Source organism: Rhinolophus sinicus, chromosome 2 (assembly GCF_057876585.1).
Source record: "Rhinolophus sinicus isolate RSI-liver-muscle chromosome 2, RSI-T2T, whole genome shotgun sequence".
Taxonomy (NCBI): Eukaryota; Metazoa; Chordata; class Mammalia; order Chiroptera; family Rhinolophidae; genus Rhinolophus; species Rhinolophus sinicus.
Window position 1 is genome coordinate 10,204,022 of NC_142502.1, and position 23,146 is coordinate 10,227,167.

Below are 23,146 nucleotides of genomic sequence, written 5' to 3' on the forward strand. Positions count from 1 at the left end.
TAGTTGGAAGATTTCTCTGAAGAAGACTTTACCCTCTATTAGTTATTTACAAATAGAGTTTACGTAAAATAAAGTAGGATAAATGCTTACTTCTTTCCTATAATTAAGAGTAAAGAATTAGTGCTCGATTTATTTCTCATTGACATATAATAGTGGGTATTTTTTTTTCTTTCTTTCTCTCTCTTTTTCATCGGAACTCATAGGTTTTTTGTGTTTCAGTTTTGGTGTTTAAGCAATTGAATTTATTATTCTTGTTGATGCTCAATCTGTTCCAACTTTGGCCAATGAGAGACCCTAAATTTATTTTTCACATGATTCATTATTACTTGAAAGCCGCCTGGCTTTGGGGCATAATAAAAGTTCCCAGGCTCATCTTGTATTTTACCTGTCCAAACCTGACGGTATCAGCCATTCCTCCAAGGTGCCCTGGTTCTTTTAGGGAAAAATGTTATTTAGAATCCAAAACCTAGGTCATTGGCATGCTAATTATTACTGCATTGTCATTTTCCCCTAGGTCTCTCAATTGACAAAGATAGGAAATAAGTATTTTTGAAAAGAAAATAAATCATGTTTATCTTAATATTGTCATCCCTAAGTAAATATTACAAAAATTAGTTTTTACAAGTACATCTCTTTTCCCTCATGCTAAACTTTTTTATTACTAACCACATTAACTTAGTTTCTTATTTTCATTATCCTATAATTAATATACTTCAATTAAAATAACATTAGCACTATTGTCATTAATAATTACACTTGCAAAAAAATCATTTGCAAAAAATGCCTAAGATTTTCTTGCATGTAGATGAGTCTTTATAGTATATACCAGTAAGGATATACAGACAACCTATGTGCTTTAAAATGACTTGGAATGAGTTTTTTCTGTGTGGTTATGACATTAACTTGATGTGCAATTAGGCTCATTTACTTCAATTTATTTATCAATTTTAAGAGATTTTATTTTTCTTTTGGATTTAATTTTTTTTTAATAGGCTAAACTACATAACAGAGGAATTCTGCTTCTGGCCAAGTTAGCGAAACTGGAACTAGATTTATCTTCCTCTTGAAACAACTACAAAATAAATAAAATATATAAAACAATACTTTCAAGACACTGTATATCAGACATCTAAGGACATTGATTCCTGAGATACAGAAAACAAATGAGTTGAGCTCTATGAGTGCCCAAGGTCACTGCCTCAAGAGGGGTAATGTAGGCAGGGTGTGACAGACTTTCTCAGTTAAGGAAAGAAAGTTATGAACCCAGGAAGACCTCCGTAGCTTGCTATTTTAGTACAGGGCATGTAAGAGGAGAGAACTGTGTAAAGAGAAAACCCTGGATATCTACAGAGGTTCCTCCTCTAAATAGTCAGCAGAGTACTTGCCAGTATGTGAGTATGGGAAACACTATGTAAGGCTGGAAAGGAACTATCCAAAGGATTGGAATCAACAATTCTCAATGCACACTCAAGGCCTGTTCCCAGCCAGCCTGTAGAACCTCAAAATTCACAGGGCATTAGAGTATTCCGAAGGATCCTGCCTCAATAGTTGGGAAAAATTAGCCCTAAACTAAGTACTCATCTGGCTCTGCCTAATAATTTTTAAAAAGCAAGACCCAAAGGATCAAAGTGTTTTCAAGTAATTTAACTGCATCTCAGAACAAAGTTCAAGAATATTTGTAAAAATGCAAAGATATCAAGCATCCCAGAATGCAAAAGTCACAATCTGGCATCCAATCAAAAATTAACAGTCAGGCAAATAAGGAATACATCTTCTTTCAGAGAAAATGCAATTGAAACTGATGTGAAAATGACAAAGATGTTAAAAATATCAGTCAAGGACTTTAAAAAAGATATTTTAATTGTGTTCCATCATAGGTTTAAAAAGTTAATGGAAAACATGGAAGATATAAAAAAGATCCAGTTTGAACTTCTAAGGATAAAAATGTCAGTGTTTTTTATATTTAAAATACACTAGATAGAATTAATGTAGATTTTGCAGAAGAAAAAATTAGTAACTGTATTCACTACACTACACTACTATGTAGAAGACATAGAGTAGAAATTGTGCCAAATGAAATACACAGAGAAAAAAAATTAAGTATAAGTGATCAGTAGGACAACTTTAAGCAGACTGATATACATGTAATAGAGTCCCTGAAGGAGAAAAGAGAGAGGAATTTAGAAACAATAGTTAAAAATAGACAAATATTTTTCAAATTTGATGACAATTATAAACCTGTGTATCCTAGAAATTCAATGAACCCCAAGTACGAGAAATACAAAGAAGACTGTAACAAAGTAAATTATAATTTCACTGCACAAAACCAATGACAAAAAGATCCTAAAAAATCAACCAAAAAAAAAAAAAAAAAATCACATGTGCAGAGGAACAAAGAAAAGGATGAGAGCAGATTTCTTGATTGAAACAATGCAACAATGCAAGCTAAAAGCAATGGGGTAACATCTTTGAAGCACTGAGATGAAAACTGTCAAACCATTGATTTTATATTCAGCTAAAAGGATTTTCCGAAGCCAAAGAGAAATAAAGATTTTTTTCAGTCAGAGGAATTTCAGAATTCATCTCCAGCAGAACACACTGCAAGAAATGTTAAAAAGAAGTCTTTGAGACAGAAGGAAAATTATACCAGATGGAAATGTGAGTCAACAAAAAAGGAACAAAGAACACTAGAAATGGTAACTTCATGGTTAGTTAACGTTTATTATGTTATTTTTGTACACAATAGCTCTTTAAAAGATAATTCACTCTTTAAACAAAAATAATATGTAATGTAGGGTTTATAACATGTGTAAAGTGAAATATATGGCAACAATAGCATAAAAGCAGGGGAAATATTTGGATGCCATATATCTAATAAGGGACCTGTGTCCAGAATACATAAAGAACTCTTAAAAACTCAATAATAGGAAATCAAACAACTCAACTGAAAAATGGGCAAAAGATTGGAATGGATACTTTACCAAAGAAATGTTTTCCAAATAAGAACATGAAAACATTATCAATATAATTATTCATTTGATAAATGCAAATTAGAGCCACAGAGATAACATTAAACACCTATGAGAACATCTAAAATTAAAAAGGGTAGCCAATTAAAGTATTGACAGAAGGTAGAAGAACTGAAACTCTCACACACTGTTTTTGTTAGTGTAATTACTTTGTAAAACATTTGGCAATATCTTAAAAAATTCAACATACACTTACCATGTGATCTCAGGATTCTATCTCTTGGTACTTACCCAAGAGAAATAAAAACATATGTCCATACAAAACTTCTGTATGGATGTTCATAGCAAATTTATTTGTAATAGCCAGTTCTAAGGGAAAAAAGAAAAAACAAATGCCCAGCAGACAGAGAATATACAGAGGGTGCCCCCCAAAAATGTATACACATTTTAAGAAAGTAAAAAACTGTAATAATATATACCAATAACATAAGATGAATATAAATCATGTGCATACATTTTTTGGCACCCTGGTATAAACAAATTGTGGTATAGATATACACAATTATGGTATAGATATACAATGGGATATTACTCTGCAACAGAAATGAACAAACTACAAATACATGCAACAATATGAATGAACCTCAAAATAATTATACTGAGTGAAAGAAGCCCAACAGAAAGGATTGTATATTGCAGGATTCCATTTCTGTACAATTCTAGAAAATGCAAACTGATCTATACTGAAAAAAAGCAGAGCAATGGTTGCCTGGAGACTGCAGGTGGGTGAATGAAGGAGGAAAGATCACAGCAGGGTGGGAAATTGGAAGGAGATATTACAAAGGGACAGGAGAAAACTTTGTAGGTTGATGGATGTTATCATCCTGATGATGGTGATGGTTTAATGGGTGGATACTTTAGTCAAAACATCAGATTGTGCCTTTACCTATGTGCTGTTTATTATATGTTAATTAATTATACCCCCTTAAAGCTATTTTAAGCCAAATGAATGCATGATAAGTTATTTTCATTAAAGGCTCACTTTCATCCAAGTCCCCTCTACCCTGTTTCCTACATCCTCCTACAGGTAGTCATTTGTATCAGTTTTTTGTTTGCGGTTTGAGTGCTCCTTTGCACAGATATAATTAAATACATGAGTTCATTTCCCTCCTCACCCCTCACCCCCAAATATACTTTAGTGCATTTTTCTTTGTTCCATTAGCAATATAGCCCCAGAGATTATGCCACATTGGTACGTATAGATTTTCATCATTCATTCATTTCATGTTGGTATATAGAGATTTTCATCATTCATTCATTTTACATTTGTGTGTAGAGATTTTCATCATTCAGAGAATTTCTTTGTAGGTGTGTGCTGGGACTCATTGAATCAGTCCCCTATTGAGGGGACATTTGTGTTGTTTTCTTTCTTTCACTATTACAAATAATACCACAGTGAATAATCTTATCAATAAATCATTTTGTATTTTTGATAGTTTATCTCTGATATAGATCCCTAGAAGAAGGATTGATGATAAAGTTACGAGGTAAATGCTTAGGTAAACATTCTAAATATTAGTATTCCCAAACTTAACATTTTTTATTTTAACTTAATATTTTGGGGCAACCTCGAAAGAGTGTGATACGACCATTTGTTATTTCGATGCAGCCCTATGTTGAACAATGCAAACGTTTAGGTTTACGTTACCAGGCAAATAAGTCAATCAAGCCTACTGTCTTGCTGACACATATCAACACATTTTCATAGTTTATTTTTTGTGGGATCCAGGAATAGACCCTAAGGGTCCCGCATCCTGGGCCCTCTAGCAGCTACTTCACCTATGAAATCAAGCTCTGATTAATCTCAGGAATATGCTGGGGTTGTAACCACCTGATTGTACCTAGTGAACAAGCAAGCTGTTAGCCAGAATCTCTAAAAGAGTTGCCAGTTGACAGCAGAGTTTGAAGATCCTAAAGGTAGTGTCTCGACTAGAGTTTCTTAAAGGACTGGACAGAATCGTTACCCCTGTGGTATCCTTGTGGGAACTTAAAGGTGAAAGGTGTTTGTCCGAGAACATGGGAGTGTGCCTCTGGATGCCTTGCTCCTGTAATTATTTGTGCCCAAATGCATTCTCATCTTATTTTCCTTTCTTAAAGAAATCTGTGCACTTCGCATGAGTCTGTGGGTGGCTCTGCTGGTGTTATGTACTGATCAAGAGTTTAGGATTTGAGGTAGACTATCTTAATTTGAAACTGGCTCCACTACTTTCTAGTTGAATGATCTTGAGCACATTATGTAACTTATGTAGAATTTTCTTTTTTATAAAATGGGACTGCTCATAGTACATACCACATAAGGTTATCATGGGAATGAAATAAAATAGACTAAAAATGCTCAGAATAAATGATGGCAGGCACATAGTAAGCATTCACTAAATTCATGCTGTTATTTCCATAATGACCATAACCTTTGGACAACTACCCATTAATTATGTATTATATGAATTAAAGGAATATTTTTCAATGGTGTTTGAAATTTAGGGGATTTTTGAAGTTTTTGAAGAGGCAGCCATTATAAATGTAACAACCTTATTATGCACATGATAAATATAAACATTAAATTATGAAGGATATACAGTGAGTCTGATATTAGACACCAGTTCCTCCTTCCCCAGGGGGCTGCATTATGCTGAGTAAGCAATACCTTTCTCTACCTTGTGACAATGTGCAGACTTTTAATGGCTTCAACGGCTTTCGGTAGAAAGAGTAAATTCCTGCTTAGAGTCTTTCCTGAAAACCAATTCTGCGCTTGTGAAACACCATGGCACTTCCTGTTTAACTCCATTAAACATCCCTAAGCAGCAGTATCTTGGTGGGTTGCTGCTAAATACTTAATGTCCCTGTAGGTGACCCATTATTCTCAGAAAGGACTGCCCCCTGGACACTTGAGACGATCATGACTAGTGTGATCAGAAGTGTGTGTGTGTGTGTGTGTGTGTGTGTGTGTGTGTGTATGTGTATGTATGTGCATGTAAAATACTGACTGGGGTCAACAGACATTTATAGATGACAGATACATAATAAATAGGTAGATGATAGACAGATAGATAAAAGAACAACTCCATTTAAAAGGCCTCTTTTTATTTCCTATTCAATTCTAATTAAAGATGGCTACTTTTCTTTTAATTTTAATTTTTTATTTCAGCATTCCACTTGGGTGGAGCCAGCCAGAACTCTCTGTAAGATGGAAATTTTAAAAATGTGTGGTGCATTTTAATCAGTTCACTTTTAAATACCTGTGAAGTATTTAAATGAAACCTGAAGAGAAGAGTTAAGTGCATGTAGACTGAATACTAACACAATGCTTTTTCTACTTTATGTTATGAATCTTAATTTTATTCGAGGTGTCTTAGAGCCATCATTTGTGGAGGAAATGAAGCCCTAATTTCTAGTGTAAGTCAACGGGAAAGTGATCTGTCTTTAGAATGATGGCAGGCACAGAATAAATGCTTGAAAAATGCAAGATATAGTTTCTCTAATAACCATCCCCTAACTGTCCATTGAATATGAATTATATGAATTAAAAGAATATTTTCCAGTGATTTTGGAATTTGGGAATTAACTATTTATAGTAATTGATATTGTATGCAACTTTATGGGATTTACCTAATGACGAAGTATGGGATCAAATACATTGGATTGAGTAAGAAAAAGCCTAGACTTGAGCTCCAACTCTACCGCTAATTATATGAGGTCGAGTTGTGTAGCACTTTCTTTTCTCTGAACTCTTGCCTGAAAATGATAAGTTTAGGAGAAATTGTCTCTATAATTGTTTTCTCCTGAAATTCTGATCGTTTGTAAATTGGAGTCAATCTGCATTTGGAAGCGAAGACTCTCACGTGATTCATTTACACTTTCATGGGAAAATAGCTTTTTCCCCCTCTTTTCTTTTTCCTTTTTTTCCTTTTTTTTTAATTAGTTTCAGCTGCACAAGACAAAGCAATACCTAGACATCTATCATTTATATCCCTCACACTGTGTGAACCCCCTGCCCTCCATCCACTCTCCCTCTGACATCGCACAGAGCCATTACATTTCCACTGTCTCTATTCCTAATGCTGTACTCCGCTTCCTGTAACCATATACATACAAATACATACATACATATATATATATAAAATTATACTTGACATTCAGTATTGTTCAGCTTTAGGTGTACAGTGCAGTGATCAGGCATCTACATCACCCCTGAGCTTGTCTCCCAAATGGGACACGTGTCCCTTGGATACCCTACAAAATCTTTATATTATTGATTACGTTCCCCAAATTAATTTTCAAAACCCCGTGGCCATCTTGTTGTTACTGACTGTTTTCTAATCCCCTCACCTTCCCGCTTATCCCCAGCCCCCTCCCATCTAGCAACCCTCAGTTTTTCCCCCATGTCTCCAAAACTGTTTCTGATTAGTTCATTCATTTACTCTTTTCTTTAGATTCCACATATAAGTGAGATCATATGGTATTTGTCTTTGTCTGACTTATCTCACTTAACGTAATGTTCTCTAGGTCCATCCATGTTGTTGCAAATGGTAAGATTTATTTCTTCTTTATGGCTGCGTAATACTCCATTGTGTAAATGTACCACAGTTTCTTAATCCAGCCATCTACCGATGGGTATTTTGGTTGTTTCCATGTCTTGGCTATTGTGCATAATGCTGCAATAAACATAGGAGTGCATAAAGATTTTCGAATTAGAGTTTTGGATTTCTCTGGACAGATACCTAGGAGTAGAATTGCTGGATCATAAGGCAGTTCCACTTTCAGATTTTTTGAGATACCTCAATATTGTCTTCCATAGTGGCTGCACCAATCTGCAATCCCACCAACAGTGCACAAACGTTCCCTTTTCTCCACATCCGCACCAGCACTTGTTGTTTGTTAATTAATTGATGATAGCCATTTTGACTGGGGTGAGGTGGTATCTCATTGTGGTTTTTATTTGCATTTCTCTGATGGTTAGTGAGGTTGAGCATTTCTTTATATGTCTGTTTCCCATCTGTATGTCCTTTTTAGAAAATGTCTCTTCATGTCCTCTGCCCATTTTTTAATTGGGTTGTTTGTTTTTTTGGAGTTGAGTGAGTTTTTTATAAATTTGTGATATTAACCCTTTATCAGATATATCATTGGCAAATATCTTTTCCCATTCAGTAGGATCCCTTTTTGTTTTATAGATGGTTTCGTTTGCTGTGAAAATATTTTTAGTTTGATGTAATCCCACATGTTTATTTTTTCTCTTACTTCCCTCAAGCAAGGGGATATATCAGTAAAAATCTTACTCTGGGTAATGTTTGTGAAGTTTCTTCCTATATTTTCTTCTAGGAATTTTATGGTTTCAGATCTTACATTTAAGTCTTTAAGCCATTTTGAACTTATTTTTGTATATGGTGTAAGGAGGTAGTCCAGCTTCATTTTTTTGCATGTGTCTGTCCAGGTTTCCCAGCACCATTTATTGAATAGACTGCCTTTACCCCACTGTACATTCTTGCTTCCATTGTCGTAGATTAAATGGCCATATAGGCATGGATTTATTTCTGGACTCTCTATTCTGTTCCATTGATCTATGTGTCTGTTTTCATGCCAGTGCCATGCTGTTTTGATTACTGTAGCCTTGTAGTATAATTTGATGTCAGGTATTGTTATGCCTCCCACTTTGTTCTTATTTCTCAAGATTGCTGAGGCTATCTGGAGTCCTTTATGGTCCCATATAAATTTTAGGATTATATGTTCTATTTCTGTGAAAAACATCGTTGGTAGTTTGATAGGAATTGCGTTGAACATGTATGTTGCCTTAGGCAGTATGGACATTTTAACTATATTAATTCTTCCTATCCATGAACATGGTATGTGTTTTCACCTATTTGTGTCTTCTTTCATTTCTTTCTTCTGTGTCTTATAATTTTCTGAGTACAGATCTTTTACTTCTTTGGTTAAATTTATTCCCAGGTATTTTATAGTCTTTGGAACAATTGTAAATGGGATTTTTTTTTTTTTTTTAATTTCTCCTTCTGATGTTTTATTATTGGTATATACAAATGGAACTGATTTCTGAATATTAATTTTGTATCCTGCTACTTTACTAAATTCATCTATCAGCTCTAATAGTTTCTTGGTGGAATTTTTAGGGTTCTCTACATATAGTATCATGTCATCTGCATATAATGTCAATTTTACTTCCTCCTTACCGATTTGGATGCCTTCTATTTCTTTTTCTTGTCTGATTGCTGTGGCTAGAACTTCCAGCACTATGTTGAATAGAAGTGGAGAAAGTCGGCAACCTTGCCTTTTTCTTGATCTTACGGGGAATGGTTTTAGCTTTTCCCAATTGAGTACGATGTTAGCTGTGGGTTTATCATCTATGGCCTTTATTATGTTGAGATATGATCCCTCTATTCCCACTTCCTTAAGGGTTTTTATCATAAATGGCTGCTGGATTTTATCAAATGCTTTTTCTGCATCTATTGATATGATCATGTGATTTTTATTTTTCATTTTGTTAATGTGGTGTATCACATTAATTGATTTGTGGATGTTGAACCACCCTTGCATACCAGGGATGAATCCTACTTGATCATGGTGTATGATCTTTTTAATGTATTGCTGAATTCTGTTCGCTAATATTTTGTTGAGGATTTTTGCATCTATGTTCATTAGAGATATCGGCCTGTAGTTTTCTTTGTTTGTGAAGTCTTTGTCTGATTTTGGGATCAGGGTGGTAGTACCTTCATAAAAAGTGTTTGGGAGTCTTCCATCCTTCTGGATTTTTTGGAAGAGCTTGAGGAGAATAGGTGATAATTCTTTTTTGAACGTTTTGTAAAATTCACCTGTAAAGCCATCTGGTCAAGGGCTTTTGTTTGTTGGGAGATTGTTGATTACTGATTCAATCTCCCTGGTGGTAATCAGTCTATTCAAGTTTTCTGTTTCTTCTTGAGTTAGCCTTGGAAGGTTGTACGCCTCTAGAAAATGGTCCATTTCTTCCAGATTGTCAAATTTGTTGGCATATAGTTGCTCATAGTAATTACTTAAATTTTTTTGTATTTCTGTGGTGTCTGTTGTCACTTCTGCTCTTTCATTTCTGATTTTATTAATTTGGGTCCTCTCTTTTTTATAATGAGTCTGGCTAAAGGTTTGTCAATTTTGTTTATCTTCTCTAAGAACCAACTCTTGGATTCATTGATCTTTTGTATTGTTTTTCTGGTTTCTATTTCATTTATTTCCACTCTGATCTTTATTATCTCCTTCCTTGTACTCCCTTTGGGCTTATTTTGCTGTTCTTTTTCCAGATCCCTTAAGTGTGAAGATAAACTGTTGATTAGTGATGTTTCTTGTTTCTTTAGGTAGGCCTGCAATGCTATGAATTTCCCTCTTAGGACTGCTTTCGTGGCATCCCATAGATTTGGGGTCATCGTGTTTTCATTTTCTTTTGTCTCGAGATATCTTTCGATTTCTTCCTTGATCTCCTGCTTGACCCATTCATTATTTAGTAACATGTTATAAAGCCTCCATGAATTGGTATGTCTTCCAGTTTATTTTCTGTAGTTCATTTCTAATTTCATAGCACTGTGGTCAGAGAAGACAATTGGTATGATTTCAATTTTCTTAAATTTATCAAGACTTGTTTTGTGGCCTAACGTATGGTCTATCCTGGAAAATGTTCCATGTGCGCTTGAGAAGAACGTGTATTCTGCAGCATTGGGGTGAAATGCTCTGAAAATATTGATTAAATCTAAGTGGTCCAATGTATCATTTAAGGCTGTTGTTTCCATACTGATTTTCTGGCTGGAAGACCTGTCCCTTGTTGTCAGAGGTGTGTTGAAGTCCTCTACTATGATAGTGTTACTGTTGATCTCTGTCTTTATGTCAGTCAATATCTGTTGTATATATTTAGGTGCTCCTATGTTGGCTGCATAGATGTTTACTAGGGTTATGTCCTCTTGTCGGATCGATCCCTTTATTATTATATAGTGCCCATCTTTGTCTTTTAATATGTTCTTCATTTTTAAAGTCTATTTTGTCAGATATAAGTATTGCAACTCCAGCTTTTTTCTCATTTCCATTTGCATGAAATATCTTACTCCAACCCTTCACTTTCAGCCTTTGTGTGTGTCTTTTGATGTGAGGTGAGTCTCTTGTATACAGCATATACAAGGGTCTTGCTTTCTTATCCACTCAGCCACCCTATGTCTCTTGATTGGAGCATTTAATCTGTTTACATTTAAAGTGATTATTGATAGGTACGTAGTTATTGTCATTTTTAAATTTGTAGTTAGATTGCTTTCATCTTTCTTCTATTTACAGAAGTCATTTTAGTATTTCTTGCAATGCTGGCTTGGTGGTAATAAGTTCCTTTAGCTTATTCTTTTCTGGGAAGCTCTTTATCTCTCCATCAACTTTAAACGATAGCCTTGCTGGATAAAGCAATCTAGGTTGTAGGCCTTTGTTTTTCATCACTTTGAGTATCTCCTGCCACTCCCTCCTGGCCTTCAATGTTTCTGTAGAAAGTCATTTGATAGTCTTATGGGAGTTCCCTCGTATGTAACCTGTCTTTCTCTTGCTGCTTTTAGGATTCTCTCTTTGTCTTTAACCTTTGCCATTTTAACTATAATGTGTCTTGGTGTAGACCTGTTTGGGTTTATCCTGGTTGGAACTCTCTGCACTTCCTGGGCTTGGATGTTGGTTTCCTTCATCACGTTAGGGAAGTTTTCAGACATTATTACTTCAAATATGTTCTCAATCCCTTGCTTCCTCTCTTCACCTTCTGGTGTTCCTATGATGCGCATGTTGTTGTGCTTGATGTTATCCCAGAGGTCTCTTAAACCATCTTCATTGTTTTTTATTCTTTTTTCTTTCTGTTGTTCTGTTTGGGTGATCTCTGCTAACTTGTCTTCTAAGTCGCTGATTCGATCCTCTGCTTCATCTAACCTGCTGTTAATTCCTTCAAGTGAGTTCTTTCGGTAATTGTGTTCTTTAGTTCTAACTGGTTGTTCATTATGATTTCTACATCCTTCTTTATGTTGTCTCTAAGCTCCTTAAACATTCTTATCATCAGTGTTCTGAACTCTGTCTCTGGTAGGTTGGTTACCTCTGTTTCATTTGGTTCCATTTCTGGAGGTTTCTTCTGTTCTTTTATTTGGGACATGTTTCTTTGTTTCCCCACTCTGACTGACTCTCTGTGTTTGCTTTGATGTATTAGGTAGATCCCCTAGAGTTCTTAGTTCTTGCTGGGTTATCTTATGTAGTATGTGTCCTTTATATTTGACTTGCACTACTTTGTTCTTCTCCTCTGCATGTGCTCCAAAGGTGACTCTTGAGTTGTGTATATCGTCCTGTTAAAGAAGATCCTTAATTGCTTTCCACTTGTGAGTAGGTGGGGTTAACTCCTAGGCTGACTAGTTGTGAGACTTGGCTCTGCCCACTGTAGGTTGTTCTGCTGCATGAGGGTTGACCACTTAAATGTGGTTTGACCTCTATGGGCTCTTGGGCCTGTAGAGAATTCCCTCTGGGTGTGTCACTTGTAGGTCAAACCCGGTAGTACTCTGGTTTGGTCTGGAGTTGGCCTCTGGGTATGTTGAATCTCGTGCCTCTTAAGCTGGGCCCTTCAATTACTCTTGCATGAGTCTCTTAGCAGTTCTGTGTGATGAGCAGAGAGTCCTTTGATGGGTTATAGATGTCCCGTTTGTGATAAGATCTGGAGGAGAACTCAAAAAGTGCGCCCCGCTGCCGCCATTCCTATGACTTCTTTCCTTTTGTTTTAACTGCAGACCTTACCCCCATTATTATGAGTGGTCCTGGGCAAAGCCTTTGTAGTGCTATATGTAATCTACCTCCCAACTTTTCTCCAGCGAGTCCCCAAATATCTTGTTGTGTTTTATCTGCTGTTCAATGTCTCCTCCACCTCAGGCCGAAGGAGACCGGAAAATCAGCTGGAATAGATCCAGTCTGTTTTCTGCCTCCAAGGCATAGCCCTGATGTAGTCTGGCATCACCCCAAAAGAATGAGTTCTTTCCTCTCCATGTAAGCTAATAGAGACCATGTTTTCCCCAACCCCAACCCCAGCTCTGGAAACCATTGGGTTCCGTATGCGAGGTGCTTCTGGTCCCCCCAGAAGTGTGAGACTTGAACTAATAAATTCAACACCGACCATAAAGCACACAAAGTTACATTAAATATTTGGAATGACTCCCAGTCTAGGACATAACTCCACTGTACCCAGATCCATGGGTTTTCTCCCAGTTTCTTAGCCCCGCTTTGTTATTTGGCTTGTACAGTGTGGCCAGTCAAGTACCATAGCCTTCATCTTAACCCCATCCTTTTGTCCTTCAGCCCAGAATTAGCTCAGGGTCCAGCCCCATAGAGAGGGTCCAGGTTTGGGGATGCAGAGACAGATGTATGGAAAATCCAAGCAACAGGAACATTCTAGTTACTAAAGAGGTGTTTTATGTGGTGAAATAGGAATGATGCTTTTGACTATCATAACCTGAATGATTTATACTCAACACTTCTTTGTACACCAGCTACCTTGACAATACTGAAATGATTTCTCAGATACTCTGATATCATGAAAGAGCTCACTGTAAATACAGGAATTGGACCCTCTGGCCCCCCACAAGGTAGATTTCTCCATTGTAAATATATAAATGAGGATTTTGTGATTATACTTCAGTGAATTATGAATTTAATTAGTATCTCTCAGTTGACTTGGATCTAAGTAACCCTGGGGCTCTGACAAGCTTAAGTCTTTGGACCTGAAAAGCTGAGGATTAGACCCTGAACCATGGTGAATTCATCAAGATAATGCCACAGTGGAGGTATTTTGATAGTCAGTCAGCTCCCCTTCACAATACTTTTGTCTAAACAGAACCCCAAAATATGTGGAGTTAGGACCTCCAAGATAGTTTCATTGTTATCTTGAGTTCTTCTGAGCCCTGTCCAAAGCCACTGTACTTTCCAGTATTGTTGAAGAGTTTTCTAAGTTGTTTAGAGGGCTAACGTATAATTATTATAAAAGTAATGAAATAATGCCTCTTTACCAACTCTCTGACAATGCCCTTTATACTCACAAAACATGCAATAGTCCTTCTTAGTCTAATTAATATCATGCTTAATAGGTATTTCACTTCATGCTAGATTCCAACACTCTTTTCAAAAGCAGCAAGCTTAAGAATTTTTCCTAATTTAATTGAGAGCAGTCTTAAATTAATTGTATAATTAATCTTGTCAAATTAAGTAACATTTCATACACTACCTTATTAAAGAAACTTGAATATTTTAAATTGCCATGCTATTAGACATTAATAAAGAAGTTCTTCTTCTGTATTGTTCTGCTTTATAACACAAAGAAGGTAATTGCAATATAAATTGCAATATAAAAGCTAATTTCTATAGTACATTAATAATTAGATACACATTATTCCCCATTATATCTTTTTTTTTTTTTTTTAATTCAATGGATGATCTTTTTTAAAAGAAAAATTATCCCCCACATGCCAGGATTTAACTGCTGTATTAATGACCGATTTCAAACCGGACCATGAAACATTTTCAAAAGTGGTGTTGTTAAACCTAAAATGCACTGGTTGTAAAAAGTCATAGTGTCAGCTATCAAAAACATGAACCTCTTGAGCAATCGGTTGCTCTAATATTTGCAAATATGCAGCACATCTGTTTCTTAGATGTAAGTAAAAAGCTCTGATCTTTGTTAAGTCCTTGGGGATTAGAACACACAGTCTCATCACCTCTGAAACTAGAGGTCTTTTCCCCAGAGACAGGCAGTGTGACCAGCAGGATGGTGTATAGAAATAGAGATTCTTAAGTGTGGTGAGTAGTGACGTGGGCAGGAAAGAAGGAATGCATAATGGCTCACTATCAACATTTTATGAAAAGATAGAACTTACTTTCAAGGTCAAAAACCATAGCCTCTTGACTTCTGTGAGCACGCACATTTTCATAAGTATTGGTACTGAATTTTAAGTTTCTGAGGCAAGTGCCGATAACCAGCATGAGCTAAGCTCCAGTCACATAGCATATTCCTCAGGCATGGAACCTGTGCTAAAGTCACCCAGCTTTAAAACAGCACTAAAGCTAGTGTATACACATTGCCAGGCAGATTTCCATTACACCTTCTTTACTGATGATGCTTAACTATTAGCATTGATCACAAGAGTTCAAAGGGTTGACATTGACTAGTCTGTGCCGGGCAAAATCCACAGCTCTTAGTAGGCATTCAAAAATACTTTGGTCAAGTGAATAAGTATAACTAGATAAATAAACCAGGTAAAGGAAAACCATCCAAAATGTCTTGCTAATGACAGACAGTACTCTGGTTAAGCCTAATGAATATCTGTTTTTCTCTAATACTTTTCTACCTTTCCTCGGTAGTGCCTGATGTCTGAAAACAGCCAATTGCTTTAAGGTTTCTTTTTCTTTAGAGAAAAATGAACTAATATCTGTCAAGTTCCTTTTTTTAAGAGCAACAGTTTTGGGACACTAGAAAATGGGTAATTTTTTGTTTTTAACTATGCAACTTAAAACAAATCTGTTATGGGAAAATGTAAGTTTATTGGGCTGATTGGATTCTTCCTGGTGGCCATCGTCACTTATCCTGTGATTCTGACTATGGTTGACATTAGCTCTGTTCATCAAGTGTTTTGGGGCCTTCTCTTTCAGAGTTAATGGTAGGATGTGATTATTCCACTGCTTTGCGGGTAGCTATTGTCATTTGACTTCCTTTAACACATGCAGTGCAAAAGGAAGTGACTCAGGTCACTTCTGGGAGGAGTATTTAACATCCAATAATGTGATTCATCATGCTTCCTTTCCCCAGCAAATGGGGAAGCACAGAGATGGAAGCTCCCTCAGCCTGGGTTCTTGAGTGAAGAGGTGTTAGAGCAGAAGTCTAGGGAACCATTGGTGGCATGTAGCATGATCATGTAGAAGGAACAAGAAATCCATGGGGGTCCTTTTAAAGCACGGAGATTGGGGGTTGCTCATTATAAAACCCCAGCTCAGCATGTCCTGACTATGTCACCGCCTCACTGACCTGTGTAACTGTGAACCAGAAATAACCGAAATGCTGGGGAGAAGGGTGGGCTCGTATCTATCAGAGAGAGAATGGCAATGGTAAAAGTGATTTTTTAAATATTAGGAAGACATTTCTAGTCTGTTCATAAGTTTTTTGGAAGCCATTTTGATGTCTTAGAAGATTAAGTTTATCTAATAAAAAAAGTTTGCAATGAGAATATGTGTAGGGTGGAACATGCAAAATAAACTTAATTCTTAATAATAGTGGTGGTTTATAATAAAGGTATCATGGCATAAAAATAGTTATGTTCAATAGTAATTTTAATAATATTTTCAAAAGTTATATTTATTTAGTGTAGAAATTTTGGTAACAAAGAAAATCAGAAAGAAGGTATGTAATCTCACTTTGTCAGACAAAGAGAACCAACATTAACATTTGATGTATATAATTTTACCTTTTCATTCATGTTAAAAGAAATGATAAGTGTGCATATTTAGATTTGGGATGGGAAGTCTTTTCTTAAATTATAAAAACTGAAAGATCTCTCTTTCCCCCTTTAATGTCTCCTACAAGTAAACCCACCTTTGAGATAACGCCATTAATATTTCTTTTTTTTTTCTATGCTTAAACACACACACACACACACAAAACACAACACACACACACAAAACACAACACAAACACACAAGTATCTACATAATCTATATTATTACATATGTTATATATAAATTCACACAAAATTATTTTTTAACAGAAAGTGATTCACTTAGAACAAAATGATCTTCAGGCAATACAAAGGCAAAATCTTACCAGTATCTAGAGTTTTCTCACTTGTTTTAATGGCTGCATAGTATATATTTTACACACAAGGGTGTGCCTCCAAATTATATACTTTATACAAACATATGTTTCTTTATTTTTGGTTGTTTGTTATTACATAAGATCATGTTAACCATGCTGTTTGGAATTTTTTAAAATTTAGTCTTGACTTGCCCTCACTTCACTAGCTATGTCCCACATAAAAGCTTTTGATTGCTCAGAGACTTCTTAGCCCTTCCTCATGGGTATATCAGGTAAGTGGGACAATCTCCACACGTGCTCCCTGTTTTTCAAGTGAACGATCACAAGCCTGTTGATTTCGGTCAGCTGTTCCTCCCTGCAAACCTGAGAGCATCACACATCCACTGCGGTCCGTGCCTTGCAGAGGCAGCGTCCTGGGCGGGCGGCCTGTCTCCTCCACATCAGCTGCCTTGTCAGGTGATGCCCCGCTTGGCTGAAGACCTGATGCCATTCTGTCAGACGCACGACTCAGCCTGTCCCCGCCTGCTGCTGGAGGAAACATACTGGGAGCGTCCACAGCTTCGAGTAAGTCTGAAATGAGGGCTAGGATTCAACACTGTTTACTTACCAAAGAGTCTCAAACATCTCAAATTCTCCAATTTCCAGCAAGGATTTATTTTAAATGTTTCTGAATATCATTACACTTTATTATTGGCCACCTATGTGGTTAATACTGATTTCCTTTTAAGATATATGTTGTTTTCTCTTCACAGTAGCTTTTTTCTTTGTTTTAATTGTATTTTAAAAATTAAGTTGCAGTAAAAAAAAATTTTTTTTGAGTGTACAGTACTGTGTATTTTGAACACAGGCATAGGTTCACCCAACAATCAGGATGTGGAAGAGCCCATCAGCTTCAAAATTCCCTTTTGTGTCCCTTTGCTGCTCCTTGGTCCTCATATCCTCTCTCAGCCCCTAAACCTTGGCAACCACTAATCTGTACTTCTTAGTCCCTTCCCCTTTTCCACCCATCCCCACTGGTCCCCCTCCAATCTGGCAACTATCAAAATGTTCTCTGTATCTGTAAGTCTTTTTTCTGTCTTCTTTGTTCATTTATTTTGTTCCTTAGATTCCACATATAAGTGAAATCATATGGTATTTGTCTTTTTCTCTTATTTCACTTAGCATCATACCCTTTAGGTCCATCCACGTTGTTGCAGATAGCAAGGTTTCATTATTTTTTTATGACTGAGTAATCTTCCATTGTATATATGTACCACTTCTTTATCCATTCATCTATTTGTGTATACTTAGGTTGCCTCTATATCTTGGTTCTTATAAATAATGTTGCAAAAAACATATGGATGCATATGTCTTTTTGAATTAGTGTTTTGGCTTTCATTGGATAAATACCCAGAAGTGGAATTACTGGGTCCTTCTTTGTCTCTTGTTATAGTCTTTTTTTAAAACTCTATTTTGTCAAAGTGGTAAATGCATTTTAAAACAGTGGTTTCCAATTGTCTGTTATTACTACATAGTAATACCTTTGATTTTTGTGTGTTAACCTTGTAGCCTGTGTCCTTATTAAATTAACTTAGTTCCAGGAGTTTCTGTGCAGAACTTCCTTCCATTGGGAATTTCTATGTAGGAAATCATGTCTGAAATTAGGGATATTTTATTTATTGCCCTTCAGTTTGGATTATTTTTATTTCTTGTTCCTCCCTTATTGCACTGGCTTGGACTTCAACTGTAATGTTTACCAGAAGTTGTGAGATTGCACATTCTTAACTTATACCTGACTTTAGGAGAAAAAATATTCTGTCTTTCACCAGTAAGTATGAAGTTAGCTGTGGGTTAAGATCCACATTTAATCATAAATGGACATTGGATTTTGCCAAATGTTTTTTCCACATCAATTGATCTGCTCGTGAGGTTTTGCTTCTTTAGGTTGCTAATATGGTGGATAATAGTGATTTTTTTTTAATATGGAACCATTCTTTCATCCTTGTGATGAACCCCAATTAGTTTTGATGTATATTTTTTTTATGTAATGCTAAATTCAGCTACAATTTTGTTATTAATGGTTGCATCTGCATCTATGAGAATATTGGTCTGTAATTTTTTTTCTTGTAATGTCTTTGTCTGATTTGGTATCAGGGTATGCTGTCCTCATGAAATGAATTATTAAATATTTCCTCCTTTTTTAGTTTGTTAAAAATATTTTGTGGAATTGGTTTTATGTCTTTGTTAAATGTTTGCTAGAGTTAACCAGTAAAACCACATCTATCTGGAAATTCCTTTTTTGGAAGTTGTTTTAACCATCAGTTCAATTTCTTTAATAGTTATAACACTGTTCAGGTTATGTCTTTCAGCTCAGGTGAGTTTGGGCAGTGATTTTCAAGGAATTGATGCATTTCACTAAATATGTGACTTTATGTGCACAAATTTGTTTCTGGTATTTTCTTTTATTATTTTAATGGCTGCCAAATGTAATGGTATTCTTTCTTTCATTCCTGATTTTGGTAATATGTGTCTTCTCTCTTTTATGCTGTCAGTATTGCTAGATTTTGTCAATTTTATTGATCTTTTCAAAGAACCAGCTTTTTTTCCATTGATTTTTCCCTATTGATTCTGTGTTTCCATGTCATTAATTTCTGTTCTAATTTTGTTCTTTGTTTTCTCCCACTTGCTTTGAGTTATTTTATTTTATTTTGTTTTACTTTCTTAAGATGGAAATTTAGATTAGTAAGTTAAATATTGTTTTTCTTTTTTAATATAAACATTTAATGCTATGAATTTCCCTCTAAACATTGCTTCAGCCCCATCACACAAATTTTGATATGTTGTATTTTCATTTTATTTTAGTTAGATATTTTCTAATTTCCACAAAGACTTCCTACTTGACTTTTGGATTACTTAGACATGTGATTTTAATTTATAAGTGTTTAAATTTTTTTGTTTTTTTTTTTGTTATTGGTTTCTAGTTTACTTTTTTAAAGAGGAGATAAACTACCTTTATGATTTTAATTATTTCACTTGTTAAAATGTTTTTTATTCCTAGGATATGGTCTATTTTGGTGAATATTCCAAGTGTACTTGAGACAAATATATAATCTGCTGTTGTTGGGTAGAATACTCCATAAATGTCAATCAGGTCCTATTGGCCAAAGGTGATGTTCATTTCTTCTGTAATCTTGATGATTTTCTTTCTCCTATATCTATCGATTACTGTGAAAGGAGTATTGATTTAGAGTCACGTAAATTCTCCTTTTAATTCTTTGATTTACATGTTCTGAGCTCTGCTGTTAGGTATATACACATGGAAGATTATGTCTTCCTGGTAAATGAACACTTTATCATTATGCAGCGTTCCTCTCTGTCTCTGCTTGTTTTCTTTGCTCTGAAGTATACATTCCTGATATTAATGTGGTGAATCAAACTTCCTTTTGCTTAGTGCTTTCGTGGTATTTTCTTTTCCCATCCTATTACTTTTTACCTATCTATATTTTTATATTGCAAATCAATTTCTTGTGGATCACATGTAACTAGACCTTTGTTTTCATCCATTTGACAATATGTAGTTAAATTAGTGTTTGCACACCCCTAACATTTAATATAAATATTTATATGTTTAGATTCAATTGTAACATTGTATTATTTGTTTTATGTTTGTCCATTATGGTTTCTCCCCCTTTTTCTCTTTCTCCCTTTTCTACTTTCTTTCTGTTAATTTTGGAAATTTTGTAACATAACATTTTAATTTATCTATTGTGCTTTTTATCATAACTTTTAAATAGATGTTTTAGTGGTTATGCCAGCTTAACCAGGGTATTCTGACTCAGGATCTCTCATAAGACTACAGTCATGAGGTAGAAACATCTGCTTTCAAATTCCTTCATGTGGTTGGGAGCAGACCTCAGCTCATTATGGGCTGTAAGAGATGGGGCCTCAGTTTCCCATAGGGCTGCTCACAATATGTTAGCTTGCTTCTCCCGGAGTGAGTGATGACAGACAGACAGACAGACATATAGACAAAGGGAGAAGCTGCAATCTTTTTATAACTTATCTTCATAAGTGACATACCATTACTTTATAACTCCATCCATATGACATTTGTCACACAGATTAACTCTGGTAATGTTTAAGGGGGACTACAGGGCTCATTAGGTACCATTTTGAAGGCTGACTACCACATCATTGCGAGGTCTGTGATACATTCTCTAAACAGATACATTCCCATTCCGTGTCAAATCAGTTTATTCATAACTAGCTTAATACTGTAGCTGTAATCCTGGAACTCATGCTGCTGGGAAAAATCATGTAAAGTTCTATACTTTTGCTGTTATCTAAGGTTGTTTTTTTTTTTTCAGTTGTTCAGGGAAGTCCCACCTATTTCCTTGAAGTCCAACCTATTTTCTTGATGATTACAAAATAGGGAGAAATGAAAAACAGCCAAGAGATTCACAAAAATTGTGGTGTATTTTAAATGTCTGTATTTAGTTAGTTAATGCTCTTAACCAATATGCACAAACATAATGATTATATTTGTCACCTCCTTTGAAGATACTCTGACAATTCTAAATCTGAAGATTTTCATGACTATAAAACCCAAGACAATAGCCACCTGTTTTGTCCTTCTAACAACCCATAGAGTAATTGGGATGCCACTTTATTTCTTAAAATGTACTGGCAAAACTCAAATTCATGGGTCTGGCAGTCACCAATATTTCCTGTTTTTGTGTTCTAATAAAATTTGGGCTCTAAGAGCGAGCTGCTTAGCAACAGCTTTTCTAGTGAGCATAAAACCCAAGTGTGCTTGTCTGGCCCTCTTAATCACTAATTATATTTGCGTTGGAACTCAGTGTAGAATTGGGACCTGGCAACTGACCAGTCACTCAGTGGCATTTATTGAGTTTAGTCCATTCAACTGGAACTACGGACAAAAATGGACATGAAAAGACAGTCATTAAGATTTGGATTTATGGTTGGTAAGATTCCTGATGCTGTAGCAAGCAGTTGGGGTCCCTCCCATTTTATTTAAGCTCGCTACACTACATGCTTTAAAGTGATGTTTCTCAGGCCTCAGTACCGCAATAATTGCACTTTTTCTGAGCAAATGTTTTATTTATACAATGCATTCTATGAATCAAAGATTTGATCGTACTTTCCTCTTAGCTCCAAAAACACAGAAGCTCAGAACCCAACTGCGGCCTCCCTGTACTAAGTGCACAAGACCTCATGCCCTGCTTTTTTCTAACTAACCCAACCACAGAATTCATCTTTCCGTCCTTCCATTTTCTCCTCACTCCTATTTTGTCACCTAGCTTCCCGCAGGTATTTTTTAAAAACCACTTCAAATTATATTTGGATAAAGAATGTTAGGATAGAAAGAAGAGAGGAAGAAAGGGAGGAGATATATCCGTAAGCTTTGGAAGAAAGACTTTTAATAATAAGAATGGATTTTAAACAGAGTTATCCAAACTGGAAAGCCATGTGTTGGGAGTTAACAGGGCATCCATCATGACAAGGGAGGCCACGTGGCCAGTTTTCAGATGAGTTTTAAATGAGTTTCAAACTTTGGGTAGAGAGCATGTGTCCATTTATCCATCAGTTAAGGCTGAGACTCACTTTCAAGGAGCTTAAAGATGTGTTAAATGAATGCCGCTTCTTTTCCTAATGATTTCTTGTGGTGAGAAATACTACACATAAGTGTTCTTTAATTTTCTAGCATTAAATTTATCTGATCCTAATGAAGGGTGGTACCGTCACACACTTCTGTATGTAATAACAATGGATGCCTGTAATAAGCCCTGAGAACCCAGTGTAGCTTTTGAATCACCAAAAGAACAACCCCCCACATAAAATGCACAGTGCAATCTCGAGTACTTTTTAATCATCTACCTAATTAACATTAGTGACACAATAAATTAATATTAATCTGAGTGCCCATCCTCAGCCCTGTGTTAGATCAGAGAGGGTTTACAAAAGTCCATGCCAGAGTCAAAACCTCTTCATGGTTGTCGGGGATTTGGTCTTGTGTATGAAGGACAGGTGTTTTTTTCTAAATATCAGACTGTTTATCAGAATCTTCTCTTTTCTATTCTGGTCTCAACAATGAAAAGCTTTTTCAGGTATGTCTTTAAAATGTAATGTTAGGCTTCTGAAATTGATGAGTACTTGTTGTGTAAGACAGACATTAAGAGGCTACTCAAGGAGTGTAGTCTAGTTCAGTGACATATGTCACTTGTGCTGGCATTTCTCCTACCTACTTTTCTGAAAAGAAGCCAGCTCACAGGAGTTAGACATTTCATTGTCTTTTTTTTTT

At 35.7% G+C, this 23,146-nt stretch overlaps 1 long non-coding RNA gene across 5 annotated transcripts in view; it reads left to right on the forward strand.

Annotated features, from left to right (window-relative positions):
- LOC148758738 (uncharacterized) overlaps positions 1 to 23,146 on the forward strand; it is a 260,925-nt gene that overhangs the window by 119,975 nt on the left and 117,804 nt on the right. Inside the window, exon 1 of one of the 5 annotated variants that reach the window (XR_016020156.1) lies at positions 16,829 to 17,409. The exons of the other annotated variants lie outside the window; for them this stretch is intronic. This is a non-coding gene — a long non-coding RNA (uncharacterized LOC148758738). Of the gene's footprint in view, positions 1 to 16,828; positions 17,410 to 23,146 lie in introns of those variants that run through there. 5 annotated transcript variants of the gene reach the window in all.